Source organism: Phodopus roborovskii, unplaced genomic scaffold, assembly GCF_943737965.1.
Source record: "Phodopus roborovskii unplaced genomic scaffold, PHOROB, whole genome shotgun sequence".
Taxonomy (NCBI): domain Eukaryota; kingdom Metazoa; phylum Chordata; class Mammalia; order Rodentia; family Cricetidae; genus Phodopus; species Phodopus roborovskii.
This window is the reverse complement of record NW_026126575.1, coordinates 5241769-5259341: the sequence shown is the minus strand read 5'-3', so window position 1 is coordinate 5259341 and position 17573 is coordinate 5241769. Positions and strand designations below refer to the sequence as shown.

The 17573-nt window shown below is 43.4% G+C and overlaps 1 protein-coding gene across 4 annotated transcripts in view; it reads left to right on the top strand.

Moving 5' to 3' along the window:
* The window catches only part of Prickle2 (prickle planar cell polarity protein 2), a 319183-nt gene that overhangs the window by 252409 nt on the left and 49201 nt on the right, over positions 1–17573 (top strand). The gene's annotated exons all lie outside the window — the stretch shown is intronic.

Below are 17573 nucleotides of genomic sequence, written 5' to 3'. Positions count from 1 at the left end.
GTCCTCCAAAAGAGCAGTAAGTCCTCTTAGCCACTGAGCCATCTTTCTGACTCTTTACTCCCTTCATCAGACACAGATAAGAACTAGGGCTTTCCATACATGGATCTCCTTCCTTCCTGGGATAGGGGGGAGGGGGGAGGGAGAAGGAGAGGAGGAGGAGGAAGAGGAGGAGAATGAGGAAGAAGAAACAATGAAAAGTATGATTGAAGTTTTTTGTTTTCCTTTCTTACCTGTTTCCTAGCAGTGCTAACAATATGCAAACATGGTTTAGGACAATGAAGTAGCTACAAAGTCAGGGTGCTGCAGGCAGGTAAAGGGGTAGAGGTATGGTTAAGCAACACTAGAGGGCACAGCTGCAGCTTGTCCCATCCAGGACCCAGTGTGTCACAGTGGGAGCAAGGTTTGAGAAGTGGGGCCTTGCTGGGGTGCTGAAGAGCACCCCTCCCCAAGAGCCACCTCTGTGAGTGACCCTTGTTTATCCCGAGTGTCCTTCTTTATGATGGTTGACCTCCGCTTCAGGTTGCTTCTCATGCATTCCTTGAGCAATAAGAAGACCCTGAGCTGTAATGGGAATTCTGTGATCAGTAAAATGTCCAGTCGATGGCCCTAGGTGAGGATATTCCAAGAGAAAAGTAGCCCAGGACCCACAGTGGTTTATCTCCATGGAGACACAGCAGGAACCACTGAGTCCTCAGATCCTTTCTTTTGTTGCAGCTCTCATGCCTGTGATGCTTTCTTGTCTTAGTGAAAACAGAAGGAAATTTGTGTGTAGTACTTAAATGTCAGTGTGGATGTATTGTCTGACTCATGTTTTTTTCCCTACTGATTTTTCACCATAATTCCAGAGAAGTGTTACCAAAGGAGAACATTTGGTCCCAGTGCGTAATGAAAATCACTCTCAAGTTGTCAATTTTGTTGAGACACAGTGGAGAACAGTGGGATCAGGGGACGGGGGAGGGAGCAGTAGAGGGTTAGTTATTCAGTGGGCACAGGGTTTCTGTGTGGAGATGAGCAGTTCCCTCAATGATGGCATGGGGATGATTGCATAGCAGTATTGAAGTACTTCATCTCACTGAACTATGTGTGCACTTTAAAAAAGAAAGTGGTAACTTGTTATATGCATTTTACCTCAAAATAATTAAATGTAAAATTGAAGTGAAATAACACAACAGATAAAATGTCTGAAGAATTGGGTCAGTCACCTCAAAGATCCTATGATCTCTGTTGGGAATGAACCAGGACACATAAACTTCTCTCCCTGTGACTCCAGGGGAAAACTTTTGTCAAGTCCAAGTCAGTATTCATGATCTTCACAACAAAATGTCTGTGTACACTTCCAAATATAAGTGTAACTAAGCCACATACTTAATTTCCACCTTTGGAATTCAAACTGATCTATAAGACTTTCACAATTACTACTCTAAGCTGTCCTATTTCCCATTCATGGCTTTAGCAAGAATTATAAACTCAAAGAATGAACACTGACTACATTACTTATAATCCATCAGATATATAGGGCAGAGTGTAATCCTATGTATCCGTGGAGACGGTGAGAATAATGAGCTTTGGAATCAGGTATAAATTTAAATCCTGGATCGACCTTTACTCTATAACATGGTAGGCAGCATGTGATTTAGTTGACCCTCATTATTTATGGCCCTATAGTCACAAATTCCCTCCTCATCAACATTTCTTTGCAGTCATCAAATAAACATGCAGAATGTTTTCATGGCCATTAACAGACATACATAACGAGACAAAAACCAAGGTGATATTTGGCCTTCATACTTGGGACCATACTAAATGATCCGATTAGTACTACATTTTCACCTTTGATGGTTTTTGATGGTGCTTTTACTATTCAAAGTGGTGTGAAAAAAATGTGATGTACCTAATTTTCCCAAGGGCAAGAAGGTTGCTATTTAGTGTGTGTGTGTGTGTGTGTGTGTGTGTGTATACTATAATACTCCAGTCAGGTATGCCTTGAGTTCAATGGGTTAGTGAATCCACACTACATATTTTTAAAGTGTCCTTAAACAGAAGTCCCCATGAATCAAGGTAATAGACCAATCAGCTGATGACATGTTGGCAAAAGGTTGTGGGACCCTGGCTTCTCCCCACTACTCATTCATTCAGCATTTGCTACTGTGATTTAGAGCTCACAGTAGGAATGAAAAGAACCCACCACACATTGCCAAAAATACCCTCTTACATACAAGCACACTTTCTGTTTTTGCTGTGGCAGGGTGCATGGATGTTTAATGATTGGTCCACTATTTTCCAAAGCTAGGGAAGGAATGCATTTTCTTATGTCCCATTAAAGCTAGACATGCACATGTGACATAATACAACTAACTAAAAGTGAACAAGAGCCATCCATATCACATACAAGTAGAAGCATTTGAGAAGTCGAGCTCAAGCCTCCCTCTCTCTACTGCCAGCACCAGGAAGGCTCCTCCCTCACCTAGCTGTCGGCTTGCCCTAGTAAGAGATACTAAAACTTGAGTGTGTATGAAGACCCTCTTCAGTCCCCAAAGAAAAAGACAGTTGGAGGAAAAACATGGGGAAATAAGTACTTGTCCAGAGAAAACATATAGACTTAACATAACTGAAAAGATGATCCATCATTGGTCATTAGGGTGACACAAATCCAAACCTTGGAGTGATCCCACTTTATGCTCATGGAAATAGCTGTCATTTTTTTGGAAGTGGAATGTATCAAGTGTTGTCAAAGCTGTGGAGGAATTAGAACCATTGTGGGAAGGGAGATGGTGCCGCCACCAGGGAGCATTTGGTTGTCCCTTAAAAAGTTCAAGAGAAACACCACGTAATCCAGCAAGTCCACCTCAAGGTATACAGTTCAAAAAGCTGGCCACAGACATCCAAGTAGATATACAACAAAATGCACTGAGGCGTTCTTTAGATCAACCAAAAGTATAAACAGCCCAAGTTCCCTCAGCAGGGGTGGCAAAACAAATGTTTGTGTATTTATATACCTAGAATTCTTACATAGACTCTTGAGTACAACTGCTACTCCAGCAACCATTTTGCATGTTTGAGAACAGATGCCATATCATGGTGAGTGCAGAAAAGGAAGAAAGCATTCAGTGTCCTGATTCCTTTTACAAAGTATTGACCCACCCTAAACCACTCCCTGCAGGCCACCACTAACTAACAGCCCAGTGCAATTATCATCTCCTGGATTGTCCCTTTCAATAATAGTAGTAGCCAATTTGACATTTATACAGCCTTGTAGTTTCCAGTGTCTTTTCATTCTCTACTAACCTTTAGTCATCATGGTCACTTACTGTGGTTTTAGAGGACAATGAAATGGATAGGGTGACCTTAAAGCTTCTGTCATAACCAAGACTCAACATTAAACATCAATGCAGTTCCCTTCTCCCACACTCTAGGCAAGCATTAACTTTGATTATTCTTGAGTAGCAATAAGCCCCACAGTGGAGGCTGTTTTTTCCCTTTAAGGGAGAGCCACTGGCCACCCCTAACACTGACTGCTAATCATGTGTAGCTTAGAAACAGAACTTAGATTAAGGCTTGGGGAGTTGTTCTTATAAATGAAGGTGCAAATGTTCGACTTACTTCCTCTTTAGCTTTAGGAGACCAAGCAGCTGGGAGTACACCGTAATTTTAAGTGTTCTTCTCTTCTATATTTTGTCAGGGAATTTAGAAAGGAAACAAGAGAGGAGAAAAGAAAAGGACACAGAGAAAAATGGACCCTTCTGGGGAGATGGGGCTTAGGTCCTGTGAAAAAGACTCGGAGACCTGAGATACACATGTGGTCTAAGGTCCACATGGGGATCTGTGCATGAACGTGTCTGACCGTGTGATCTCTGGGAACCACTTGTTAGCATAGCCCTTGAAGGACCCTTCCTTCTTCAGCTCACCCACTGTTTTTGTCTTTTCAAAAGTTTGCCAAAGAAATTAGCCATAGAAATTTATTTTTTATTTCTATTTAAAATTTTCCATACAATATATTTTGGTTGTATTCTTTCCTCTCCTACAATTCCTCCCAGATCCTCTCTACCTCCCTTCCCACCCAATTTGATGTTCACTCACAGCTCCTCCCCCTCAAAAAGACTCACAAGAAAAACAAACAAAAACAAGAATAAAAATAAATTATAACAGATAAAATCAATAAGACAAAAAACATAGCAAAACAAAACATGCAAAAAGTTTCTGGTGAAGTCCTAGAACCAGGCTCCTGTACTGCCTGGCAAATGCTGAGTTAAATTTTTAGGAATTGTGTAAATATTGTATTAATCTGTTAAATATAGTCATTTGAAAAATTTAGTCTTATCAACTGATAGTTAAATGAATCATCTTAAAAGCGGGGAAGATAAATGGTCCAAACTCTCTTCCTGCGTATTTGAACACATTGGCCTTGAGGGGAGTTTCACTGTTTGGAATAGGCAGACATACACTGTTGGGTGAGCCTGTGCATCCCTTCTCCCTTCCTCAGCAGAGAGAGCACTGGGGTCTCTTTGAGACCGTGTAGTATTTTAAAGATTGATTTTATTTCATTTGCATGAATGTTTGCTTACACACCACATGACCTGTGGAGGCCAAAAGAAGGAATCAGATCCCTGGAACTGGATTTACAGACATCTGTGAGCTGCCACATGGGTGCAAGCCCGTGTGTTCTTCAGGAACAGCCAGTACCCTTAACCACTGCAGCATCTCTCCAGCCCCACTACAGCATTTTAGTCAGCCTCTGTTACGAGTAGTTCTTCCCCACCGCCGGTCCCACGCCACACCAGCCCCAATTAATACACAGAGACTCTGTATTTGATATAACGCTGTTGGCCAGTTACTTGCTTCTTATCGGCTAGCTCTATCTTAAATATTAACCCATTTCTATTAATCTAAGTACTTTCATGTGGTCTTATCTTACCCGAGAGAGGGGGCTGGCAGTTCTGCTCTCTCCAGTCTCTCCATATTGACCCCTCCTTACTACTCCCTCGAATCCTCCTTGTCTCCTAGTCCTGCCTATCTTGCTTTCCTATTGGCCAACGGTGCTTTATTCATTAACCAATATGAGAAACATATTTACAGAATGACATCTCCCATCAAGCCTCTCTGGGCTTTTCATCATTTTAGCTTTGTATCTTTGTACTTACACATCCCCACTTGTCAAATGCTCTTTCAGAGTAGAACCTCCAGCAACTTTTGTCCTCGTCCATTATATGTCCTCTACTCTTTCATCAGTTCCTTTCATAAATTAGCACTTGCATTTGTCTGCTTAATTTCCATCATACAATACCATAGACTTGCAAGATCAGGGGCCAGGAGGGTTGGTTGGTTCTGGTGATGCCTTTTACAAATGGGGTCACCCTCTCATAGTACCATGACTTATCACATGATGTGAGGTCTCTTATTTATAAGGGCTCCCTGTTCCCCTTAACCGCTACCCATCCTTATGACCTCAGTTAACAGTTACACCCTTAAAGATCTCATCTCAAACACACTCTCACAGGGAATCGGGAATGCACTGTGCAAGTATTGAAGGAGATATTGTTTTGCCTATAACATAGACAGATAAGAATTGTGAATAACATTGCCTCAAGCTAAAGCCAGATCACTCCCTATATTGGTTGCTGTATTAATCATTTTTCTATTAGTGTGATAAGACACCATGACTAGGGCAGCTTATAGAAGAAAGCCTTTATTTGGGCTTACAGCATGTGCTATCTAGTTTTATGTCAACTTGACACAAACTAGAGTCATTTGGGAAGAGGGAGCACCAGTTGAGAAAATGCACCTACCGAACTGGCATGTGGTCAAGCTCCTGGTGCATTTTCTTAATTCATAATTGATGTGAGAGAGCCCAAATGACTGTGGCTGGTGGCCCTGGGTGCTATATGAAAGCAGGTTAGACAAGCCATGAGAATAAGACAGGAAGCAGCACCCCTCCATGGCTTCTGCATCAGCTCCTGACTCCAGGTTCCTGCCTTGAGTTCCTGCCCTGACTGCCTTTGATGGTGGACTATGATGTACAACTGTAAGCTGAAATAAACCCTTTCCTCCTCAAGTTGCTTTTGGGCATGGTGTTTAACAGAAACCTTAAGACACCATTCCAGAAGGATAAGAGCCCATCATGGGGGGAAGCAGCAGGCATGACAACATGAATTGGATACTGAGAATTCATCTCTTGAACCACAAGCAGGAAGAAGAGAGAGAGAGAGAGAGAGAGAGAGAGAGAGAGAGAGAGAGAGAGAGAGAGAGAGAGAGAGAGAGAGACATGAGGGGAGCACTGAGAATGGTGAGGGTTTTGAAATCTCAAAGCTCTCCCCGTGTTTCCTCTGCTTCAAGGTAAATGACTGTCCCTGTCTTAACACACAGAAGTACTGATTCTAAGAGGTAAAGTAACTTCCCCAGCTATATACTGATGGTGTTAAGTCAAACCCAGAATTTGCATACAAACAAACCAACTTGAACCCAGAAACTTAGCCATTGTTGGAAGCTGCCATATTGATTTTCCTGTATCCATGGATGTGAATTTTGTCTGAAGACAGTAACTTTTGCCAAAATGTGAGAGGCATGTACACAACTGTGCAAACATCCACTAGACAGTATTTTATTTAAATTGGGATGAAGAATCTCCTGCTAGATGTAGCTTACCTGGAAGGTAGTTACATTGCTTTTCTTTTCAGTAGTGGGATTTGAACAGTCCCTCTGCTATTGGCCCACATCCCTAATCTCATCCTTTTGTTTTGTATTTTACTGAGTTATCAGAATTGGCCTTAAACTCACTCTTTAGTCCAGGCATCTGAACTTGACATCTTCAGGCCTCAGCCTCTGAGGTATTGGGGGTTATGAGTCTGTTACACCATACTTGGCCATGAACCTTTCCATTAGGATAATAAATAACTGGCAGATAATGTTTAGTGAACTGGAAAGTATTTTCTAACTAAACATTTAGTCTAATATTATACACTTTAAAATAGCAAGAGTTTAAATGAGAAGGAGAATATAAGAGCTAACAAAAACAGAGCCGCTTGAGGGGTCAGTCTCTGTGCAGATTGTGTCACTAAAAGACAGGGAACATGAGAAGCACCAACACCTCCTGCAGCTGTTTGAGCAGACCTGAGTCTGTGGAACACCAGATGACTCATAATGGAGCCCCAGCTAACTGGAGACCTTCTAGTTTGGCACTAAAGCCCAGGGTATTTCCTGCTTCCTGTAGACACACTACCTGGACATACTCCACCCTTCCCCCACCCCTGAACACCCTCCCATAACGTAGGTTTCATGCCATTCAGACTCATTGAAAAGTAACTTGACATAGCCTTAGCTGATTAGATAATGCATGCATATATGCCAGTGGACATACACATTAAGCCAGATCTGCACCTCGGTGCTATCTCCTGAGTCTGATTCCCGGGGTCCTGACTCCCTTCCCCTTCCCCCACTGAGCCCCCAGTGAGAGGAAGAAAAACCACACAGCAACGTGTGTGATTAGAGTCATAGTACCTGCTAAGGAGTAACCCAGTTATTTTCCTTAATTTCTCCAAATGCTGGGGCTCAGCAGTTAAGCATGCTTACTGCTCCTGTGGAGGTCCCAAGTTCAGTTCCTAGAACCCATGTCAAGCAGCTCATAACTGCCTGTAATTTGGGCTCCATGGAATCTGACCCTCCCCTTTCTGGCCTCTATATGTACCTGTATATACACAGTGTGTATAAACTTATGCATATACACCTAAATAAAAAAAATAAGCTTTTAATTTTTTTTCAAATACTAACTTAGGGTCTAAAGTGATGGCTCAGAGGCAAGAACACTGGTTTTAGTGCATTTAGGTTCTATTCCCTGAACCTACACATGGCTCATAATCATCTGTACCTCTAGTTCCAGGGTATCCGATACCCTCTTCTGGCCTTTGTAGGCATTTGGGTACAACTTTGTGCACAGACATTCATACAGACAAAGCATTCATGCACATAAAATGGAAGAAAATAAAGCTAATAAAAAAATCTGGCTTCAAATATAAACATTTTTGTCTCATTCTCTTGAAGCAGGATGTTGGTAGTTATCCTATACATCCTTAATCTAGGATCCACCACTTCAGCCATTAATCTTTGGAGAAGACACAATTGCTTGGATGGATGAAAGGGAGGTTTGCTGCCCTTTTCCAGGTCCCCCCAAAGCCTCACCATTGTTTTCTCTCACTGCACATGTCTATCTGGAGCCATTGATAAGATAGCAAAACAAATGAGATTTGAATACAGTATGCATTTCCTCAACAACATAAGGCAGCCAGACTTTCTTCCAGGGGTGTAAAGTAAACAGAGTCTTAGATGCTGGGAAGAAACAATGGACAAGGAGTCAACTGTAAATTCAAGAGCTTATTAGTTCTGTGAGTACTTTTAGTATTTATTTGTGATTTTTTTCTTACATTTATTTGTTTTTTTGTTTTTTTTTTTTTTTTTTTTTTTTTTTTTTTTTTTTTTGTGGGTGTTTTGTCTACATGCAAGTCTATGCACCACTTGCATGCACCACCCAGTGAGGCCAGAAGAGGGCACTGGATCTCCTGGAATTGGATTTTAAGTGATTGTGAGATGCCAGAGAGTTCTGAGAGCTGAAGGCCAGTGCACTGTGAGAGCAGCAAGTGCTCTTGACCACGGAGGCATCTCTCCAGCCCCCAGAATTGAAGTTTTGATGGAAGTGGTCTTTGCTGCAGGTGTGACCTCAACATTGTAGGAAATTTAGTAGCATCCTTGGTTGCTACCCACTGAATGCTCCTACCCGCCCCTCTCCCAGCTGTGGCAGCCAGAAATGTCTACAGACATTGGGATATCTTGGGGTTACTGGCATCCCAGCCTAAAAGCAGTGGGCTAGACACTATAGAAAAGTGTGGTGTTGACTAATTAGGGTTAGTGAAGGTAAGTCCCTCTTAGCATGCCCCCTGAACAAAGAGTAGAAGTTAGGCTGTGTCCTATGGAGAGCAAAGGCCCCGAGGTGGAAGTAAAAATGGCATTCTGAACAGAAGACTTGGACCAGAGGAGTCCAGTAGGAGTGTGAAAGAAATGGCTACAGAGCTATAGTGAATACTATGGCCTTGTATTTGTAGGGAGAGGGATTTGTGAATGGCTCAGGAGCATGGGTACCTGCCCCAAGTTTTATGCAGACAACATGGTTTTTCCATTGAATAGCAGTCAAGGCTAGAGGATCAAAGGTAAGGGCAGAGTCCAAAAGCAGTTGTAGCCAAGCTGGTCTGGGAGGGGCAGCTGGTCAGGATGGAGTAAAAATCCTGAAAGCATCTTCTCTGCCTTTAGAACCTACATCTGCCATGATTTGTTGTTGAACTTTAGCATGAGCACGAGCAATAAATGATATGCCTCATGGAAACCATCTCAAATGAGCTTTTACTTCTAAATTTGACTCCAGTCCTGTGGGGATCTGAGCATGATGGAGATGTTTGGGGACTGCACCGCTGTTTCCCCAGTTGAGTTCTGAGCAAACCAATTAAAGTTATAATGTGAATCTCCAGGGGAGAAGAAACAAGCCGAGTGGTGGGTTTCTCCTCAGACACTGCTTTACAACACTTTCCCCTACTGTTTGGTTGATGAGGATCCAGTGAATAGGAGCAAAATAAGCTGTTAGGCCCTCAGAAGCAGTTTGTCCCCATAGCTGTAACGGAATCCAATTGTCTTTTAAGTCCCCATATGAGAACCAGCATCTATTGATCACTAATCCTACTGTATCCCCCAAAGTCTGACCACACCTTCCCTGTCTCTGTCCAGCCAGCCAATCATGAGGCTCCCCTGAGTTTTAGATCTCACCTCCCCAGGTCAAGGGTGAGTCAAGACTATGCTTCTTGGAGAATGTCAGGCAAGAGCCTTGTCTGTGGTGAGTCCTGGGTAAGATGCATTTTCCCCAAGCCTTCCAAGTGCTGGCTCATGTCAAGTTCAGAGATTACAATTTAGGAGTGTCTGCCTGTGCCTTGCAGGGTCATTTTTACTTTCTTCTTAAACCTGTCTCTCTCCCACTGGAGTGTAAATCATTTGGTCAGATTTACAGGCTCCTTTTCTGACTCCGAGGGATGAAAATGGCCATGGTGGTTAATAAAGGTGTCGGATGATTCAGAAGTATACTGATGTTGAAAAAATACCACTATCTCAGGAAGGGTTTGTACTCAATCCGGTTACTAGATGCCATAAATAAGGAAGCCATTCTTATCTTTGGTAAAAGAAATTCAGACAATTAAAGGATTGGTTTTGTCTTTTTACTATCTTTAATCATTACCATCATTATTTGTGTTTTGGGTTGTTTTGTTTTGAGTCAGTGTCCTTCTATGTAGTCCCGGCTGTACTGGAGCTCACTATGTAGACCAGGCTAGCCTCAAACTAACAGAGATCCGCCTGCTTCTGTCTCTGCCTCCTGAGTGCTGGGATGAAAGATTGTGCCACCTTACCAGACTAGTATTGCCATTCTTAAGACATGATTTTTAAAAATGCCAGCTGTCTGCATCCAGACACACCTTGGTCCCACCCCTTGAGGACCTGGTAGAGGTCATCACCCTTGCTCAAATGACAAGCAGTACCCTGTCTGTGTACACAGGCGCTAAAGGGCCTTTTAAGAGACAAGCTCCACCTACTTTCTCTCTTTCTGCTATTTTTTCTGAGGAGGCAGGCAGGTCTCTGTCTCTGTCTCTCTCTTTCTCTCTTCTCTCTCCCCTCTGTCCCTTCCCTTCTCCTGCTTCCTTCCCTTCTTCCAATAAATTTCCCGGATAAATCCTGCCTGCATGGCCTATTTGTCTCTCGTCCTCCATGGGATCTGCCAAGGTTCCCCTGGTGCCACATGTCATAGCAACATCTCCTAGCTTTCTTTATTATTCTTAGGCAGCAAGGTCCTTTCTTAATTTTATTTCATTGTACATTGTGGCTGTCAGAACTCCAGCCATTCTGTTTATTTATCTCTCATGTAGAAAACAAGATAAAAGAGGCAAGTGGCATCATGGAAACAGCTCACAGAAGTCACACCCATGCATGCTATTGGGTGGGCATGTAGTTCCTAGGGGAGGAGTGCACATAAACACTCTTCTTAGGCAGGGACATTGATATGCTCAGTAAAATTGTTGAAGAACAGGGACATGGACAAGTGTGACAGCTGTGACTGTTGCAGCACCCTGACATCAGCAAGCTGTGGTGTTGTGGGGGCCTGCTTAGTGTAGGGAACATTTGTGCCCATCGCAGTTCCCTCTGAATTTATTGGAAAGCCATGCATTGACATATTAGTTGTTGCTGCGTTATGGGGAACGCCAAAAGAAAACATAGTCTCCATTTCTATAGACAATACAAAAATAATGGGAATGTGCTATGTGAAGGACTTTTGATTCTCTTTTCCATCCATCTGTAAGACTCTTTTGAATCCCCAAAGAACAGAATAAGGGGGAGAGGAAACACTGTGTGTGTGTGTGTGTGTGTGTGTGTGTGTGTGTGTGTGTGTGTGTGTGTGTGTACAGGTTTGCATGCACCTGTGTTCATGTCCTTGTAACCTTGAGTGTCTTTTTTTTTCTGGTTCCATCTACTTTGTTTTTTGACACAAGTTCTCCTAATTTTACCTGGAACTCACAGATTTGGCAGACTGGCTGCTCAGTGAGCCCCAGGGATCATCCTGTCTCAGACTCCCCCATCACAGGATTACCAACATTCACCACAATCCCCGACGTTTATGTGAATTCTCAGGGTCAAGTGCAGGTCCTGTACTTGCGTCATCACAAGTACTTGCCCAACCAAACTATCTTGCCAGCCCCGGATTTTCTTTTTAATGACATGACCTAGTGAGTATGAAACTCCTACCTCTTGGTGCTTGAAGAGCTGACAGAATACTACACATCCAAACACTTCAGACCTAAGAACCACTCAGTAAATAAGGAGGTCATGATCGCCCTTTCTTCCAATAGACAGTGAAGAGCAGTGGATTCTAAGGCCGGGCAAGTGCATGTGGCTTGCTTCAAGCAGATCTGGATGTAAAACTGTTCACACCTTAAATCATGAGCACTCTGACCTTAGAGTTTTCACTGTGGCCTTGGCGTCTCCCTGAAGTATCATACACCCAGGGGGAGGAGGAGACCCCTCAAAATCTGGATGGGGTTCAACAAATTCTTCCTTCTCTAGAAATTTCTGCATTTCTTGGAGGAAATAGAAAGCCTGCTGTGGCTGTTGAAAGGAAACAGTGTGATACCTTATAAGACTGTCCGAGCATGGACAGTGGGACAGTCTGAGTAGTTATGAATGCACATTACAGGGCCCCCACACCTGCCAAATTAAAAATCAGGGTCTTCACAAGCCCCCCACGTGATTCCAGTGCAAGCTCCAGGCTTTGACCTGTTGCATTCAACCAAGTCTTCCACAGAACCAACGATGTTTCTGTCACAGCTGCTTTCCTAGGACTCTTGAACAGTGCTTGCTTCTCTCCCTAATGCGGTCATCGACTCTAGCTTCCATCTCCACCCAGGCAGAAATGCTGTCAAATGTAGAATTCTTTCAAACAAGCCCAGCCTTCACAGCTGGGTGAGGCCTTGCTTTGTAGAACGGGTTTGCACATCAGGTAAAGTTCTTACCATCCATTCGGTACCAAGGGAAGCTGTTGCCAAGCTACCTAGCCTAGGAGTGACATCTTAAACAAAAAATTCCCGCAGTTTAATTTTCTAAGCCAGTGTGCTGTGTTCTCATTGCTTTTGTGTAGGGACAGTGTGACTTCACCCAGGGCAGGCAGGATCACAAGACATGCTTACCTGGGAACACCTAAGTAGAGCAAAGCTTCTAGCACATTCAGCAGGCTCACTTGTAAAGAGCAATACAAATAGCAGCACTATCAGCGTGCTAATTGATTAATAGCTTGGTAATGATCCTTACTGATAAAACTCCATCAGGTTTGCTTATTTACTTATAAAATGAACAAGTGAACATGTTTGGGCTAAATTAAACCATGTGTGGGTCTCCATGCGTTAGTGCCAAATTGAATTTTTGTAGTATTGAAAGTAGATGCCATAGTTTCTCATTTCCATCGGTTTGGTTGATGTTTGTTTGGGGGCTGTCCTGTGATTTTTATGAAGCAGTCATGTAGGCTCCATTGACTGGGGACTCACAAGAGCTGTCCCTTCCCCTAGCTGATGACCACCTCCTGATAATACACCTAACTCCATTAGAACGTCTGACACCCAAACCTCAAGAGATGGAGAGCCAATATGGCAGGCCTTCAATAGGCTTTGGAGAGGACTAACTCATCTTTCTCCTTAGAGTACACGAGTCACCTACTTTGGAGTAGGTCCTGGTGACTTGGTTATTTGACTTGGTTATTGGTTATTATATTGGTGATTGTTATGGACATGAACCCATTTGTTTTGAGAACAGTTAAGTAAAGTTTTAAGTTCTTCATCAAATTGTTGGTGACCTTGGAAGAAAGTATTTTAATAGTTTCTGTATGTGAAGACTTATTGGGATACTGGTAGAAAGGATGGATTTCGGGGTGGTCATGAGGTATGAACTATAACAGGTAATGTTGTTTGTCCAAAAAAGAAAAGGCTATGTTCCCACAAAGCAGCCACTGCCTCTATTGACTGGAGAATGCTATCTTTATGATGGACCTCAGCACTTTGTTACAGTTTGCATCTGAAATGTCTCTGCATGCTTGAATGCTAAAGGTTTGGTCACCAATGTGTGGCACTAATGTCAAGTGGTAGAATCCTGGGGAGGTGGAGCCTAGTGGAAGGAAGTGATGTTAATGTGGCAAGCCCTGAAAGAGGACATTGGAGCCCAGCCCCTTCTCTCTCTTTCACTTCCTGGAAGCTATTACATGAATAGTTTGCTGTACCATACACCTTTGCCACATTCTTAGCGATGCATCAGCCCAGATTGACAGGGCCAAAAAACTATGAACTGAAAGTTCTGGAACCATCAGCTAAATCTGTCCTCCTTTTACATTGTTGGTCTCAAATGATTTTGTCCCAACAGCAGGAAGCTTAATGTACACACCAAGTGCTGTCTCTCTGAGATCTCCATCACTGCTGGCCCCACATTCACCCAGTTATGTGGTGAATCTTGGAATTCCTTTGCCCCCCAGTCTTTAGCTGTGGGGAGCTCATTGCATCCCATCTCCCAGTGTAGACCCAGCCCAAGAAGGGTACCCAAGATCATTCTCTAAGGGAACTTATAATTGAGAAAAGCTAGTCAGTCTGGGACAGACTGTTGAACTGAAGCAGTGCTGGGGGAACCTTGAGCTTTAAGGAGTTTCACAGAGAAAGAATAGAGCAAAGACAAAAGGACTCTGTGATGAGAGAGATGGGAAGCTGATGAGAAAACATCATGCCTTTGTAATAATCTGGCATTTCTCTCCTTAGAAATCAAGTTCATTTTAATACTACATTCTTTGCAACCTATTTTTTTTTCTTGCTTAGACTAAGAAAGGTGGTGCCCAGAGTTGGTCTCATTGTCTTCACTACCGGTGTTGCTACAAGTCCTAACATGAAAACAAGGCCATTGTATTAGTTAGGGTTCTCAAAATGAACAGAACTAATAGAATGAATGGTGTGTGTGGAGATGATTTGTTAGAATTATAGGCTGTGGTCTGTGTAGTCCAACCATGGCTGTCTGGGGTTGGAAAGGCCAAGAATCTAGTAGTTGTTCAGTCCACGAGACTGGATGTCTCAGCAGTCTCAATGTGCTGCTGGAGTCCTAGGGAATTCTTAGAGAGCCGGTTTTCAGTCCACATTGGAATCCCAAAGAAGTAGGTTTTAATACCAGCCCAGCAAAGGAATACTTCAGCAACAGAGTAGATGAACTTGCCAGTGAGAGTGAGGGCAAGCAAGTAAAAAGTTCCCTCCTTCCATGTCCTTTTTGGTGAGGTGTCACCAGAAGGTGTGACCTAGATTTAGGATAGGTCTTCCCACCTCACAGGCTTGCCCAGCTGCTTGGGTGTTAGTTGATTCCAAGTGTAGTGAGGTTGACAACCAAGGTCAGCATCATGGCTGTGAAGTATCTCAACTATTCCATCTTGATGAGGTCAGGCTGTATGGTTCATCACTACACATTTATGTCATATGTGTCCACTCTCATTTAGCCCTCGTGGTCTTATGATGAATTTGAACATGTTTATAACTTGCTCAGGAAATGACAGAGTCGCAGCTAGTGGTTTATACCTATCTGCCATGTTGTGGAGGGTACAAAGAATGAATGTGGCCAGCATCATGGCAACGTTGGTTCAACGTCCCACTAAAAAAGGGCTAACTGCTCAGGATAGCTGCTGTGAAGATAATGAGCAATGATTGGCAGGAGGATCAGGCAGGCTCCAGTTGTTTATATTCTCAAGTGTGGCAGGGATTCATCTCATGTTAGTGATTTCTGCTTGTTTCATGATTATGAAAATATTAGGAATGTCTGTAGAGAGATGCTGCCTTTTCCTCTTCATTTTCACATCTCTCTTCCTTCCTCTTTTTCTTCTATTGTTGTTGAGACAGAGTTTTACTATATAGCCTAGGCTAGTCAGGCTCACAATCATCCTGCCTCAGTCTCAAAAGTTGAAGGATTACAAGGATTGCATCTTAGAAAAACTTCTTCAAGCATGTTGTGGCACAGGAGCAAGGCTCACATGCCAAACTACAGAGACTGAGCAGGGCTTTTACAGCTCTTCACTCAGCATTCCTGGAACATTTGGTCATATCCACTACCCCTAATGCAAAGAATTTAGTGAAAGCATGTGGAGGACAATATGCAGAGTGAGATTATGATGGTGTTAGAGGCCCAGTCTATCTCCAGACCATTGAATACGTAGCTTGTTTCATGAGGGCTGCTTATACTGCTCAATGGGAGATCTTGAAAGCTTCTATGGTGTCTGACTTGTGGAGATTATTTTTTGTCTCCTCTATAAAATATCATACTGTTGATCATTAGCATCCTTTCTGTCTTTCTCTTTGTCTGTTTGTCTTTGATTATTAGCATCCTGTCTGTCTGTCTTTGTGTCTCTTTTTATATGTTCCTATTTGTGTGGCTGTGTACACACAGGTGCGTATGGAGGCCAGAGGTCAACGTGGGTATCTTTTTTCAGTCATGGTCCGCCTTATATTTGAAGACAGGGTCGCTCACTGAACCTATAACTTACTAATTGCTAGTCTAGCTGACCTAGGATGTAGCTACCTCCTTAAGCCTGCTCTGGGTTACAGATGCATGCTACTCCTCCAGCTCTTTATACTGATGCAGGGAGTCCAAATTCAGGTCCTCGTGCATGCACAGTGGGTGCTTTACTAGCGGAGTCACCCTCCAAGCCCTTAATGTCAGTTTTTACTTCTATTAATTTTCCATGTGACGGTAGCTAGAGAGCGGGTTCTTTTTCTCTATCAGTTAAAGATACAGGAAAACAGCACAGTGCATATGTATTTGTTGGCAAGCAAGCATTACAGACTTCTCGGGTAGACAAAGGCTCGGGGCACCTAGTGAGTCTCCTTTTCTGTTTCATTGATCTAAAGGTATCCATGCATCACTTATGTAGTAAGGACTGGGTCTTTGTCTCTGTCCATGAGCAAAGAAATATCTAAGAACTAAGGATCAGGGAGTTCGCTGTAAGACTGTCTCCTGGGATGGCAGATGCTCACCCTCTGTGGGCACCTGTAAGCACTGATACAGATAAACTCACAGGAGCATATGTCTGTACACATAAATATATAACAAATAGAAACCTTAATTAAAATATAACTACACCATTTTCCTCCTTCCCTTTTCTTCCATGTGCATGTGGGGGGGGTGCAATTCATTTATTTCTTTTAAATCTATAAAGTAGAAATTTACTACTGCTGGGAAAAAAAGAAAGAAAAAAGAAAACACCATTTAAGCTGGGCCTGTTATGTTCCTCCTCCTCTATCCTGGATGGCCACAGCCTCAGTAGAATGTATGCCTTAGTTCTTTAGGCAAAATTGGATGTTTGCTACTTCCCCCAGTGTTTAAAAACTAGTAAACCTCAGAATACATCAGTAATAAGTAACAGCGTTGCAGGAGATGCAAAGGTCCTTGTGCTGCTGCTGTTGCTGCTGCTGCTGCTGAGTTACCTGTTCTGCGGCCTGCACTGAGTCTCTTTCTCGAGCATGTCAGTGCTGCCTGCATTGCAGATGGCTCAGGACCTGCAGGGCTTTTGACGTAGGTGGAAGCTGAGACACCCAGGCACCTACAGAGTGCCAGAGAAAGGTTTGAGAGCAGTATTTAGGCAGGCACTGACACATCCCTTGGCTAGAGAGGTGCCTCCCATGGGACAGCGCCACAGAAAATGGTAAAGCACCACTGCCACGTCGGGGAGTCGGCTGGGAAAGCCTTGCCCTCTGGCTTCGCCTGTGCATTTGCTGAATCCTCCTTTGATAAGGAATTCCTTCGACTTTCCTTTTCCCCTTCCAGAGAGGGGTAGCCCCCAAGTGAGGGGCCGTTCTCTCGGATCTATCTTTTAGGGTGCTCTTCTGTGTGTGTGTGTGACTGGAAAGACAGCAGTAGACTGTCCTGAGGGGCGGTGGGAGCTTTGGAAGCAGCCGGCTCCCCACTGTGAACCGTCCTCAGGGTGGCCAGGGGTGGTGGCA